Genomic DNA, 14,651 nt, shown 5'->3' with positions numbered 1-14,651 from the left:
GATGTCGAGCGCAACTTATGCCTAATTAACAAATGGGCATTCAAACGGATGACTGGAGCGATGCTTCTGCTCCATGGTTTGCAGCCGCCTCGATCCCTTCACCCTCAGGCAATGAGAGCCCATCATAGATCTACTGAAGTTCCTCAATCAATGATCTGATGGAATTCCTGCGTACGCATCTCATGGTGCTACAGTCGTTGAGGATTCGAAGTCTCGTTCATCTGAATATCCTCGAATCTTACCGGCCGTTGAAATCATCGACACAATACAGTCCACCCATTACTAATTCGACGCCCGGTTCCTGTTCTGTTCTGTTCGAAGAACCAACACTCATCGAGTGAACAATCAAACTCCTCGAATCAGCTTCATCGCCATCTCGATCACTCCTCAAACATCCACCCTCTGCGCCAACCTCAAGTCTCGTTGGTCGCAGTCGAAAATGTTCCAGCTACAGTTCTACACAAACTGCCATCTAGATTTTCGGTCAGACAGGCCCAGTGAGCCAGAGCACTGTTGGATCCTGCATCGCAACTTTCGTTGATAACCGAGACATGGTTCAGAAGCTGAAACTTAATCGTTATTCCTTTCGTAAAAGTGGTGGGTAAAACAGCCTGGTCGTTTCCAACCAAGCTGTGGACGTTTGAATGAGTTCGCATTGTTCAAATTATACTGCCGTGAACCTGCCATCCTGAAGAAGATCACCCGTGAGCTTCCAGCGAATGCAGTTGATTCCTCTCGATGGACAATTCCTTCCGGCATTACCCTCGATCCGAAGTTCCATGAACCAGGCCCAATAGATCTGTTGTTGAATGGAGCTTTATTATGAATTCCTGTTGGATGGTTTCAGGAAGCTTGCCTTGACGAACCTGTTCTACAAAACACCGCACACTGGGCGCCCTGGTTCAAACATGGAATAAACCATGATATGGAAATGCTAATATCATCTTCCAAACGGACTACATGTTCATGATAGCATTGGGGGCGAAAGTATAGAATTGATAGTTCCGTTAGGATACGGCAGGCATGAAAGTGTTTTATAGAAGTCGATTTGAAAGCGAGCGGAGGGCAATATTTGATGGCACATATCACACGACCTTCCTTCTGCCAGCTCCGTATGAAGGGGAGGGAAGAATATCAGTGTGGAAGCTGATATATCTACACTGGCGAGAAGGTGGTTTGAGTTCTCATTGCCATCGCGTGCGGAAGGATTCTATCGACGAGTACTGTCCCAAATTTCTAAGACTCAGCATTTAGTCGAATAGGATTTTTATTGCACGTATTCTGTTTTTCTCATTGCGTCCTCTCGGAATAAACCTCTCAGCCATTAAAATAATGAAATTTACCATAGGTATCTTCAGTGAGTTTCAATATACATCAATGCCTACATTTTGGTCAATATTCATCATTTTAGCGATAATCGCATAAAAGTCCCAAACCAAATTGGCCAAACAGCGTGTTTAAAGTGTGATTTTTTTTAAAGAGTAGTTGCTTATCACTTAATTTCGAAGAACTTTGCTAAAATTTCAAATTTCAGAGCCTACTGTGATTTATTTGGTTTTAGAAGAAAGACAAAAAAATGGAATTTGATCATTAACTGTACTTTTCAACAATTTTACTATTGGATATTCAAAATCATAGATATTGGTAAAATACACGATTCGTGCGTTGATCCATTTAAAGAAGATTTTTGGCCATTAATCGTGGAAAAATGCTAATTTGGTATTCTTCACATATACGGATTATGCGATGGGGCGAGACGGGCAGCTGTTTTAATCGGCAATGGAAAGAAAAATTCATGCCCTTTCAAATAAACACTTTCCCAAAGACATGATATTCGATGATTTTTTCAAAATTAATTTTACTGAATGCCAGTACTGATGCTATAAAAAATACCTCCTAATGATTTTCGATTAGTTAGGAGGGTAAATAATTGAACAACATGGTACAATGAATAAATAAGAACTTATGAGAACTATAAGAACTAATTAATAATTATAGAACTAATGAAATATTATTATTTCCCTTTGGAAGATATTATTTATTTGAAAATATTTGTATACACCCAGAAGAAAATGGATAAAGATTAGATTTTAAATATTGTATGGATTACTTTTTGTTCATGAGCTTTTATATAAACAATACCAGTATTTTCATATTCACTTTTGAATTAATGTGTAATTGCAAAAGTGTCCTATTATCTGCGTGTTTTCTTATATTTTATAAAGAAGTGTAACAGTAAAATGAAAAACACAAACAAAGGAAAAACCAGATATATTACACTTTTGCAAATATCACAATGCATAGTAAAAATGTACATATCTACTGGTATTCAATTTTTAGTATAAAAAACTAAATAAAATGTCCATATCATTTCTTTTTATTTTCTTCTAAGTCGATATAATATGTCTTCAAACTTTATCTTCCAGAGGGCAATAATAATATTTCATCAGTTCTATAATGTTAAACAAAAGCGATGCAATTTTAATTTATTTCAGTACCATGTTTGTACAATTATTTACCCTCTAACTAATCGAAAATCATTAGAGGTATTTTTATAGCATCAGTACTGGCATTCAATAAAATTAATTTTGAAAGAGACATGTAATGAAATTATATGCATAAAATTGTTTCCTTGGATAACCGCCACGAATCATATTTACCAAGTTATCCAGTTGTAACAGAAAAGTACAATTACGATCAAATTCCATTTTTTGTCTTTCTTCAAAACCAAATAAATCATCACAGAGGCTCTGAAAATGTATTTTCCAAGGTTCATCAAATTAACTGACAAACAACTTCTCTGAAGAAATCACTTTAAAACGCTGTTTGGCAATTTGACTATGACATCGATTATCGAAAAATTATGAATATTGACCAAATGATCGGCTGATGTATATTGAAACTTCAATTTAATCATTCCAATGACTGAGAGGTTTATTCCATGTTTGAACCAGGGCTGCCCAGGGTGCACCGGCTGGTGCCGAAAGTGGATTTCATCACCATGCAGGTCCAAGGTCGTTTGCACATGGAGAAGTTGAAGACACACAGGAACTGAGTCCTGCTGGTACACCCTGTACACGTCTTCCGAAAAACTTTCTGCGAAGAGCATTTCGTAGCCAACACATTCCGTGATGAGTTGGGGCGATTCTGTGAATACTACCAAGCGCACCGATGTTCTGTCCCAGCTCGGCGCTCCAAGAATATTGCGGTTAACAGATTCCATGCACTGGAACGTCGACTTGATGCCAACCCAAATCTGAAGCAGGCATATACTGCGTTCATAACGGAGTATCCTACTCAACCACTGAGAAATCAACGACGTCAACGATTGCTTCCCATCATACTACCTTCCACATCATGGCGAGGAGAAGGCGGATAGTACCACCACGAAATAGAGGGTTGTGTTCGACGCCTCCTGCCGAACTGACTCTGGCGTGTCACTAAACTGACGCTTTTGGTAGGACCTGTCGTCAAGATGACTTGCGTACCAATTTCCTTCGCTTTCGGATGCGTCAGTATGCCATTGTCACATATGCTGAAAAAATGTATCCTCAGATCCGTGACTTCCCTCTTCAACGTATCCTTTGGCCGAATTCTAGTCGAGAGCAGATGACAACGTTCGAACTTACCGTCATCTATGGTACGCTTCGCCGTATTTGGCCACAAGGTGCCTTCTAGAGTTGTCTAAACAAGGATCCAACGATTTTCCTCAAGCGGCGGAAATATTAACCAAAGATTTCTATACAGATGACATGCTTCGGAGTCGAAGATGAGGGACGATGGGCACAACTATGTATCCAGCTTCGGAACCTACTGAAGTCACCTGGGTTTAGCATACGTAAGTGAGCATCCAACTCGATGCCATACTGTCAGCCATACCATCCGAGCTACTGCGGAGCCTCGATGCGCTCTGGACACACCGTCTACCAAAAAACTCTGGGGTTGATATGGAACCGGCAATCGATCTACTTCATTATTCCATTCCTAAATGGTCACTAACGGACTCTGTTACTAGAAGAACGGTATTATCACATACTGCAAAACTGTTTGACCCGCTAGAGTTGGCCGCTCCGGCGACAGTGCTAGTCAAAATATTCGTTCAAACCCTCTGGCGAAGCTCACTTGGATGATCCTCGATGACCACCAACAACAGTATTGGCTTGCTTTACAACAGTCTGGATGCTTTACCATCAATTTCCGTTCCACGTTGGGTAACCTTGCCACGCTCCAGTTAATGTGGAACTGCACGGCTTCTGTGATGCATCGATCCGAGCAGCGGTGCTTGTCTGTATATTCAACGGTCTCTAATGATGGTAGTATTTCCGTGCGCCTTCTGACAATCAAAAGTGGCCCCACTCGGTGACTCGAAAGGCAGAAAAGGGTAATCTACAGGCTGGCTATCCGGCTCTACTACTGAGTCATTTGTACCATAAGGTGATAGTCCTGGCTACTAACTCCAGCATCGCTGTGAACACCGATCCTTCTTCTGGTCGGACTCAACGATAACGCTTCACTGGCTCAATCGGTTCCCTCGAGGTGGAAAACTTTTGTGGCGAATCTGGTTCAGAAGTCCAACACCTAACAGCGAATGGTGTATGGGCTCTGTATCGGGCATGGCCAGCCCTGCGGACATTATATCACGCGGGATGGAACCTAATCGGATAAATGAGGCCACTGTTTTGTGGACAGTACCGCCATGGTTGAAGCAGCCATCACGCTTCTGGCCTCCGCTCCTCCAACGGAATTACAGGAGTTTCCAGCTGAAGCATTAGAAGAACGATCCCTATCGCTAACGATTCGCACCCGAACCAAATCAGTTATTTCACCTACGTTCGTCCTTTGCATCACTAGTTCGTCTAATTTCCCTGATCCAACGTTTCGTCTACAATATCAAGCCAGAAAACCACTCTCGTCGCAGATTAGGATTTCTACAAACCACTGAACTAAATCAAGCCATTTCGTCATTGGTGCGTTTAGAAACAGAAGTGTTCCCCAACAAGATCGCATCAGTAGCTTCCGATTGACAAGTGAAGTCGACTTCGCCTTTGAAGAATCTTGCGCCTGTTCTAAAGGACGGCTTCTACGGGTTGGTGGGCGTCTTCAGGAATGCGTTGATTTCGGAGGACAGAAAGCATCCAATGATCCTTCCGGCTCGTCACCCCTGACTGAAGCTACTATGGAGCACTATCATTGCAAATATACTACGCCGGACCACAATTGCTTGTGGCAAGTGTCCGGGAGAAGTTCTGGCGCTACGCTCCGTAACCAGCACGGGTGTAGTTCTGGAGCAACTCATGGGAGATTTGCCCCAGAAAGGGTAACGCCTTCTTTGCCTTTCCTTAACACCGGCGATGATCTGTGACCATTCTATTATGGGAAGAATCGCAATGAATTTCTCTAAGTGCTATCGCCATCTTCGTCTGCCTTGTCACCGGCCATCCACTTAAATTGGTCAATGACCCTCAACGCCTTTCCTCGCGGCATTACATCGATTTTTCGTCGCAGAGGAAACCAAAGGCAAATCACTGCGACAATGCCGAACTTTAGAGGAGCTGCTCGAGAACTAGCAGAACTAGCCAAACAATTCCACTCCCAACAACACCAGAATGCGGCATGCACCAACGACGGAATTCGCTTAATTCTTTCCGCCTTGCAGTCCGAACTTCGGAGGGCTGTGGGAGGCAGGTAAAGTCGTTTAAGCAGCATTTTCGTTCGACCGTTCGAATTCCGTTCTGTCGCAATGAGTTCGTCACGTTGTTGGTTGTGTAAGCCTGTCTGAACTCCAGACCACCGCCGATCTCCGCCGACCCAAACGACCTGGACGTTTTGACTCCGGGTCACTTTTTTATTCATCGACCCTTGCGTCCTTCTAGCTGACCTTTCCGAAGTTCCTCGAATCGCCTTGATCGTTGCAGAGAACGGAGATCCTCCGACGGTAGGAAACGCTGGTCTACGAGTTATTTGTCTGGCCTCCACCCACGCCAAGTGGACTCAGGTCCGGAACAGCGTCGAAGTGGGCACAATGGTGCGCCTCAAGGATAACAATCTTCCGCTAAAGTGGCGATATGGAAGAGTCACCCAAGTCATTCGTGGAGCGAGCGGCAACATCAGGGTCGTCGACATGAAGACGCACGACGGAGAGTTTCGACGGGCCATATCAAAATTTGCGTACTTCCGGTGCGCCCTGCGCATACCATGGAGGTTTCAGAGGCCCTCAGCACTGACGTCTACCATCGCGGTATTGTCTTACTGCGCAACGATCGAGGCCTTCGGGCCTCCGAGCCCTGTAAATTGTTTTCATTGAAATTTAAAAAAACTAAGAGTTGTACTCCGGCATGTATCCTGGATCCATCGCCCTCTATCCGGTTCGAGTCGCCCAACCCCGACGTCTAACTGGTATTCCGACGTTGAGCATACGAGGAAGGATGACCTATATCAGCAGCCGCCAAACCCATAACCAAGCCTGGCGACCTGACTCGATGACCTGCCTTAACGATGACGTTGACGTTTAGAAGAACTCAATTCAAAGAGGAAAGTCGCCTGTTGGAGTAGCACAGTGATGACCCTAGTATTAGTGTGAGAAGTGAATCGATATTCGAAGTATATACATGATTGGTTGAAAGGCCTAACCTTTCAACGGGGCCAGCATGTTACCCGCAAACCCTATCAATAACTCATATGACCTATAAGATCAATACAATCGCATTAAATTTTTCGTCTGCTTTTCGTAGCAAACTTCAACATATTAAAATGAAAACCACTCACGATTGCGTGAGCGTGAAATATTCTTCGTGGAGCTCATTAAGGAAACTCCAATCTTCCAACGCTAACAATCTTGTTGCAGTCATTGGAACCTAATCAAAAGCTTAATTTTGTAAAACATATTGTTGTAAAAAAGGTAGAAAAAGCTAGCAAATAATATCATCATAATGGATCACCTGAAAACAATTACAGATCGAATCGCTGAAAACGTTTTACATGCCCTCATTGTTACCTATATTGATTTTCATCTTGAAAATCAGGAAATTCAGAAAACGATAAAATAACACTTTTGCATGGACATTTGCGATAAAACTAGCATGTAGATTATGGTGAAGTCTTGGCAGCTAGCATTGATCACAAGTATCAATATTGATCCAGAAGTCCATGACAAATTAGTATTACTATTTGAAGTACAAAATGAAAACTAATATGGAAATATCTAAAATATTGTTTTTGACTTTTGGGCAGGATTTGGCTGAAATACTCCTTAGTGCAGCGTCTTGTCCATACACATTTGGTGCGTGGCGAATCTCTTTGACCGCAGTTTGTTCTGGAGTCACTTCCACAGTGACGCGCCTTCGTATTTCGACTACATTGTTATCAGCCTTATAAGGATCAAGGAGAAGAATTCCTCGACCACCTAGAAGGTATCTCCGTCTATACCAACCGGCGTTGTTAGAAACCTGTATAAGAACTGGGCATATGCGGAATTGTTATATTTTATACAAAATTGTAATAAAAGCATACAATATACAATATTTGTATAGGAATCTAACAATTTCGCATATGACTCTTCAGGTTTTGGATATCTATACAGAATTGTTAGAAATCTAACAACCGCCGGTTGGGTGTAGAACACTCTTCCCAGGCGGCCCTGTGGCGCTCGTTCCGCCCACAACGTGTAATTTTCTTCGGTGCATTCACCACCAGTCCAACTTTTGTCGCTTTACGTTTCAGGCGGGTGTACAGTTCTGCCATTTTTGCACATGTTCGGCGAGACAATGTCTATTCATCCGCAGAACAAATAACTTGACTGGATCTGTTGAAAATCACCACGAATATTACCCGGTTCTCCGCATGATACCTTCTGGCGCAATGTTGAACAACAGGCGCGAAGATGTCTTAGTCCCCGGTGCTATTCGAACGAATTGGAGTTTCACACCATCCACCGTTGCTTTGATCAGTCTGGTCAGCTTCCAGGAAGCTGTTCTCATCCATAATTTTACATAGGTTTACGCGGTCTAGTGGTCTTCGCCGATTTTTCCGGTCCGTACTCTCTTGATTATTCGTTGCGTGAGTTTTTCAAAAGGTTGGCTTGCAGGGCTGACACCGAAAACCTCCTAAGTTTCCGGAGGACCATTCCTCCTTATTTCCGGTGGACCATGGTGCTTAGTTTTACTAAGAATCCCTAGCTGGCACTCGGACGATGATCAGCCGACCGTAACATGGAGAACAGTCGCTCAGTAATATTTGCACCTCCGGAAGGAACAAACCACCCCACCCCTTCCCTTCCTTGTCAGCATACGACCATAGTTCCAACCGGGTTGGTTACCGATCTTCCTAAGCTCTCGTTCCGCCAGCGCCACGAGGAGGTAGGGATAGGAGTTGCTGGGTCTGAGGCTACGGACCGCGAGATGGGGTCTGTTTTGCTCTTCCAGGTATGCGAAGTACCAATGGTACGCTTTACCCAGCATTTGCTGCACCACAATGTCTCCAAACAATATAAATAATTTTAAATTTCATTTCATTTCATTTTCATTTTTTAGTCTACATCTATACAGATAACACTGAATCAACAATTTGACGCCACAATACACGGTTCGAGGCCGCATCTCTCCATCCTCGAATACGCCCCACGCTCGCCAAGTCGTTCTGCACCTGGTCTCACATCTCGCTCGCTGCGCTCCACGTCGTCTCGTACCTGCCGGATCGGAAGCGAACACCATCTTTCAGGGTTGCTGTCGCATTCTTGCACATCCCTGCCCATCGACCTTCCTTTAGCTACCTTCTGGATACTGGGTTCGCTATGAGAGCTGGGCGAGCTCATGGTTCATTCTTCGCCGCCACACACCGTCTTCTTGTACACCGCCAAAGATGGTCCTAAGCACCCTCTCTCGAATACTCCGAGTGTGCAAAGTCCTCCCGAGCATTGTCCATGATTCATGTCCGTAGAGGACTACCGGTCTTATTAACGTCTTGTACATGACACATTTGGTGCGGTGGCGAATCTTTTCGACCCAGTTTCTTCTGCAGCCCGTAAGGCCCGACTTCCACAGATGATGCGCCTTCGTATTTCACGACTAACGTTGTTGTCAGCCGTTAGCAAGGATCCGAGGTAGACAGATTCCTCGACCACCTCGAAGGTATCCCCGTCTATCGTAACACTGCTTCCCAGGCGGGCCCTGTCGCTCGGTTCCGCCCACAAGCATGTCTTTGTCTTTGACGCATTCACCACCAGTCCAACTTTGCTTCACGTTTCAGGCGGGTGTACAGTTCTGCCACCTTTGCAAATGTTCGGCCGACAATGTCCATTCATCCCGAAGCAAATAAATTGACTGGATCTGTTGAAAATCGTTCCCCGGCTGTTACGGCTCTCCGCATGACACCTTCTAGCGCAATGTTGAACAACAGGCACGAAAGTCCATCACCTTGTCTTAGTCCCCGGCGCGATTCGAACGAACTGGGTGTTCGCCCGAGATCTTCGACTTTTGCACACCATCCACCGTTGCTTTGATCGGTCTGGCTTTCCAGGAAGCTGTTCTCGTCCATAATTTTCCAAGCTCTACGCGGTCTATACTGTCGTATGCCGCCTTGAAATCAACGAACAGATGGTGCGTTGGGACCTGGTATTCACGGCATTTTGAAGGATTTGCCTACAGTAAAGATCTGGTCCGTTGTCGAGCGGCCGTCAACGAAGCCGGCGATAACTTCCACGAACTCGTTCACTAATGGTGACAGACGACGGAAGATGGTCTGGGATATCACTTTGTGAGCGGCATTAAAGATCGTGATCGCTCGAAAGTTCTCACCCAGTTTGTCACCTTTCTTGTAGATGGGATATAACCCCTTCCTTCCACTCCTCCGGTAGCTGTTCGTTTTCCCAGATTCTGACTATCAGTTTGTGCAGGCAAGTGCCGCTTTTCCGGGCCCATCTTGATGAGCTCAGCTCGATACCATCCTTACCAGCTGCTTTATTGGTCTTTGCGCTTAGATGGCATCCTTAACTTCCCTCGAGTGGGGGCTGGTTGGCTTCCATCGTCCCTGAACTGACGTAGTCATCTCCTCCGCTCCTTGACTTTCTGCCTGTACTCTCAGCGCTTCAGATGTTCCTCGTAGTGCTGCTTCCACCTTTCGATCACCACGTTCGTCCGTCAAGATGCTCCCATCCTTATCCCGGCACATTTCGGCTCGCGGCGAAGCCTTTGCGGATGCGTTGAGCTTCTGGTAGAACTTGCGTGTATCTTGAGAACGCACAGCTGTTCCATCTCCTCGCACTCCGCTTCTTCCAGGCGGCGTTTCTTCTCCTGAAAAGGCGGGTCTGCTGTCTCCGCTTCCGTCTATAACGTTCCACGTTCTGCCGGTCTGCTGCAGCGCAGCCGCCGCGCTGCGTCCCTCCTCAGAATCTGTCTGCACTCTTCGTCGAGACCAATCGTTCCGTCGACTTCGACCCATCACCGACGTTGTTCTCCGCTGCGTCGTTAATGGCTGCTTTGACTGTATTCAGCAGTCCTCAAGAGGGCCCCATCGAGCTCACCCTCTTCCGGCAACGCTGCCTCGAGATGCTGCGCGTATGCAGTGGCGACATCAGGTTGCTTCAGTCGCTCTGGGTCGTACCGCGCGGTCGTCGGTACCGACATTGTTGATGACGGATAGTTTTGGGCGCAGTTTAACCATCACCAGATAGTGGTCAGAGTCGATGTTAGCGCCACGATAAGTCCTGACGTCGATAATGTCGGAGAAGTGCCGTCCATCAATCAGAACGTGGTCGATTTGTGATTCTGTCTGCAGTGGCGATCTCCAGGTGTACCGATCGGGAGGCTGTGTTGGAAGTAGGTGCTGCGAATGGCCATATTCTTGGAGGCGGCAAATCAATTAGTCGTAGGCCGTTTTCGTTCGTCAGCCGGTGAGCGTGAACTTTCCAATAGTCGGTTCCTCCTCCTCTTGGCCAACCTGAGCGTTCAAATCTCCTATGATGATTTTGACGTCGTGGCTTGGGCAGCTGTCGTACTCCGTTCCAGCTGCGCGTAGAATGCGTCCTTATCATCATCATTGCTCGGAGTGGCTATGGACGTTGATTATGCTGAAGTTGAAGAACCGGCCTTTGATCCTCAACCTGCACATTCTCTCGTTGATCGGCCACCACCCGATCCGCGCCTTTCATGTCGCCCATCACTATAAAGCTGTTCCCAGCTCGTGTGTGCTGCCGCAGCTCTGGTAGATGGTATGATTACCTCTAAACTTCGCACCATTGATCCTTCCAACAAACCTCCTGCAGCGCTACGATGCCGAAATAATTTTAAATCATAATCTATATACATAAAATAATTTTGTCTGTCTGAACCTTATAGACTCCGAAACTACTGAACCGATTGGCGAGAAAATTTGTATGCAGAGGTTTTTGAAGCCGGGTAAGGCTCTTAACCTTTATGAGTGACGGACGGGTACCCATTCTGATATTGACAAAATAACTTGTTGAGGTAAGTCAAATACTATAAAACTTTCTGACATCTCGTAGAATGTTGAGACGAAGCGACGGATATAGTTTGAGGTCTAGGTTGCGATTAGAGACTTATAAGGGGTCGAAAACCGGGTGACGGGTACCGGTACCCAACCATATAACAGTTGGCCTGTATATTTATATGAGTGTTTCATTATATGAATTTTTCATATGTCACTGGGACAAGGTGTTCAAGTGTATGTATTTTTGGAGGTGTGTGTGTTTTAGAGGCCACCGGTGGTCCCTGAATCCGGAACATCAAAATGGTCAATTCCTGATTCCATAGTAAAGCGACGGATTTTGATATTTTCTGCCAAACCCTGAGAATGGTGATGCTTTGACCAACATACGGACCATTGTGTCACTGGGTGTCCCCGAAAACCGGAATTCTTGTAAAAATGGTCAATTCGCAAACTGAAGCGACGAAATTTTTTAAACCATTTTTTCCAAAACCAAATCAATTTCATACTTGGGTTCGGCAGAAAGGGTTCTAAAAACTCACCGCTTCACAATGGAATATCAATTGACCATTTATACGGATGTTCCGGATCTTCCAGGGACCACCCAGTGGCCTCCATTGTGTCCCATCTACGTGGGAAAATTGTCACTCACATAAGGGTTAAGATGGTTCGAAACTCCTCCCTTTCTTTAGAAAGGCTCCTATACAAATGAACAGAAATTTCTGCATTATTAAACAGAGAATAAATCAATTCAAGGCGAAACGAAGTTCTCGGTTTTGCTAAAAATAAAATAAATCTCTTTTGGATCATCCTTTAAGTCAGCCTTTCTTCTTCTTCTTCTTCTTCTTCTTCTTCTTATTCTTCTTACTGGCATTACAACCCCTCAGAACATTGCCGACTCGCTCTTAGTGTTCACGCACTTCCTCGTTATTAACCGAAAGGTTTTAAGCCAAGTTACCATTTTGCATTCGTATATCATGAGGCTAATACGGTGATAATTTTACAGAGATGTCGAAACCGTTTCCAAACCGAAAATATATCCCGCGATATTTGCATAATTTTTATTTATGCCTCTGATGAGACCTCAAAATGTGTAATTGTTTTCAATGTTTTTATTAAATCATGCAAAATATTTCAAAAAATCCCAAATCACTTGTTGACAATGGTTCCAATTAGTTCGTAATTGACTAGTTCTGCCTAACATAACATGGAGAGAAACCGTGCTCATCTAATGGTTTCACCTTTCCATAGAATGTCAGTAGCAAAAAAAATAGTTGGAATGACCGACGCGAGCAATCAGTGGCTATCGTACTGGACCATAACAAGAACTACATACAATGCATACCGCATAGAGCAATGCATTGGGTGGAATCCATGAGCGACCATCCCGTGTACTGGGTCTGGTATCCCTTATTGTCATCGAGATTGCTGCCGGTTGTCATATTTCGTTTCCACGGTGCAACAGCGGAGGACGATGAACGGCATCATTAGTGGGATAAACGATGCAGATCAATTGAGTAAAATCGATAATTAAAGGCGGTAATTTTAAATTTGTTTCCAAGTTCATGCTGCCCTGCAACAATTCCACAGAAACGTCCTTGACAAATAAAATTCCACTGAATATCTTGTTTCTCATTTGTGAATTTATGTGGCAGCTATATGATATAGAGAACAGTGAAGAATTATTAAAATTCACAAAGTGTATTTTTTTACGAATGTAAAAAACGAGACAGACAGCTTTGATGAGTGTGATAAGAAAATTGTTTTGAGCTTTTAGTGGAATGTCTTTACTTGTCTTAAGACGAGTTCGTTTCGCACAATTCCATTTAATACCGCCACTTGATTGTACCTAGACAGATACATATTTCGACCTCAACAGTAAGGCTGTCTTCGGTGTCTCGTACTTGACTGTGTGTTTCTTCCAATTTTTCGACAATATCTTTTTGTTTGAGTGGTTTCATTCACCCCATATAGATCATTTATCTCATATACGTGGATGCTTTGACAATGTATTTTTTTATTGACATCTACTTTCTTTCATATTGGAGATCTTAATAAAAACCGATTTCAATTGTGCTCCCATTTGAGCCCCCAAGAATATTGTAAATCTTATCGAAAAGCTTGCGTAGGCGGAATCTCAAAATTGAAGATGTATTCGAATTTCAAAAACCATTTTACTGTAAGCTTATCCAGATGGAATTTCATAGGAGAAACTTTCAAAATTGTGTTTGCGTTTGAATTGTCTTTACTGAATGTAGAACAATTTACATATAAATCTATGAGCGATTTGATGGTTTCATGTTTGGAAAAGTGCACATTGTCCCACTTTTCCCTGACCTATTGAATTCGCACTTAAGTAACAAGATTTCCAGACGTGTTTCTCTTCTCGTTGCTCACCTATCGAGGTCGATATGCATAGATATTTCCGCTGAAGCAGGAGCCAACTCATTCAAATCCGACTAACAGAATCCCTTCTCACTTCCGGAAATCCTCTGCTCAACTAGCTTCTCGTTCGTTCCCGCTGGAGCTGCTCCACGCACCTTTTCGGATCCGGGCAATCTAGCTTCTGTGCTGTATCTTTCCGCTCGAGCACAGCTCAAACCTGAGCCTATAAACATGAAATTCCTCCTATTGCTAATAGAGCAATAAATTCACCACCATTCTACGTATGTGTCGAGAAAGGAAAGGAAGCTTTTGGGAAGCTGTGCGCTTTCCAGAGTATCGAACGAACTTTCATCCTATCAACAGCTTTGGAAGCAAGTGTAGATTCCGTCCGTCCCAGTAGAGATCTGCATGGAGCGGAGAATTCGAGCACTTTAGAGTTTTCCCAGCAGATATGTACTTGGTAGTTCGCGCGGCACAACGGACAGTGAGCAGTTAGAAACGGTAATTTTGCTAGACAGATTGATTAATTTGGAATAAAAGATTAAAGGGCTAGTTCCGCTGTTGCTGTTAACTTCATGCAAGGAGAAGCTCATTTTTTATTTTGCAGGCCAAAAGATAGTCTGAATGTTAGCTCGTTATAAATTTTGAGATGTGGCACGTAACCTACGGGTTTCCAAACTGCTGTAATTTGGTAAAATAATGGGAAGCTCTCATAACCGGTTCATCTTTTCGAATTATCACCGATTTTTTGTTCTTCATTGTTAATGTAGCTTTTTCGGTAATGTGGGATATATGGAGCATGGAAAATGATTTATTGTCCAAAATAA

The 14,651-nt window shown here is 44.1% G+C and overlaps 1 pseudogene; it reads left to right on the top strand.

The window, feature by feature from the left end:
- Nucleotides 1-4,696: 4,696 nt before the first annotated feature.
- The window catches only part of LOC134203876 (liver carboxylesterase-like), a 23,971-nt pseudogene continuing 14,016 nt past the window's right edge, over nt 4,697-14,651 (top strand).

The sequence above is a fragment of the Armigeres subalbatus genome, unplaced genomic scaffold (genome assembly GCF_024139115.2).
Source record: "Armigeres subalbatus isolate Guangzhou_Male unplaced genomic scaffold, GZ_Asu_2 Contig279, whole genome shotgun sequence".
Taxonomy (NCBI): Eukaryota; Metazoa; Arthropoda; class Insecta; order Diptera; family Culicidae; genus Armigeres; species Armigeres subalbatus.
Note: the sequence above shows the minus strand (reverse complement) of the source record. Positions and strands in the feature narration are given on the sequence as shown.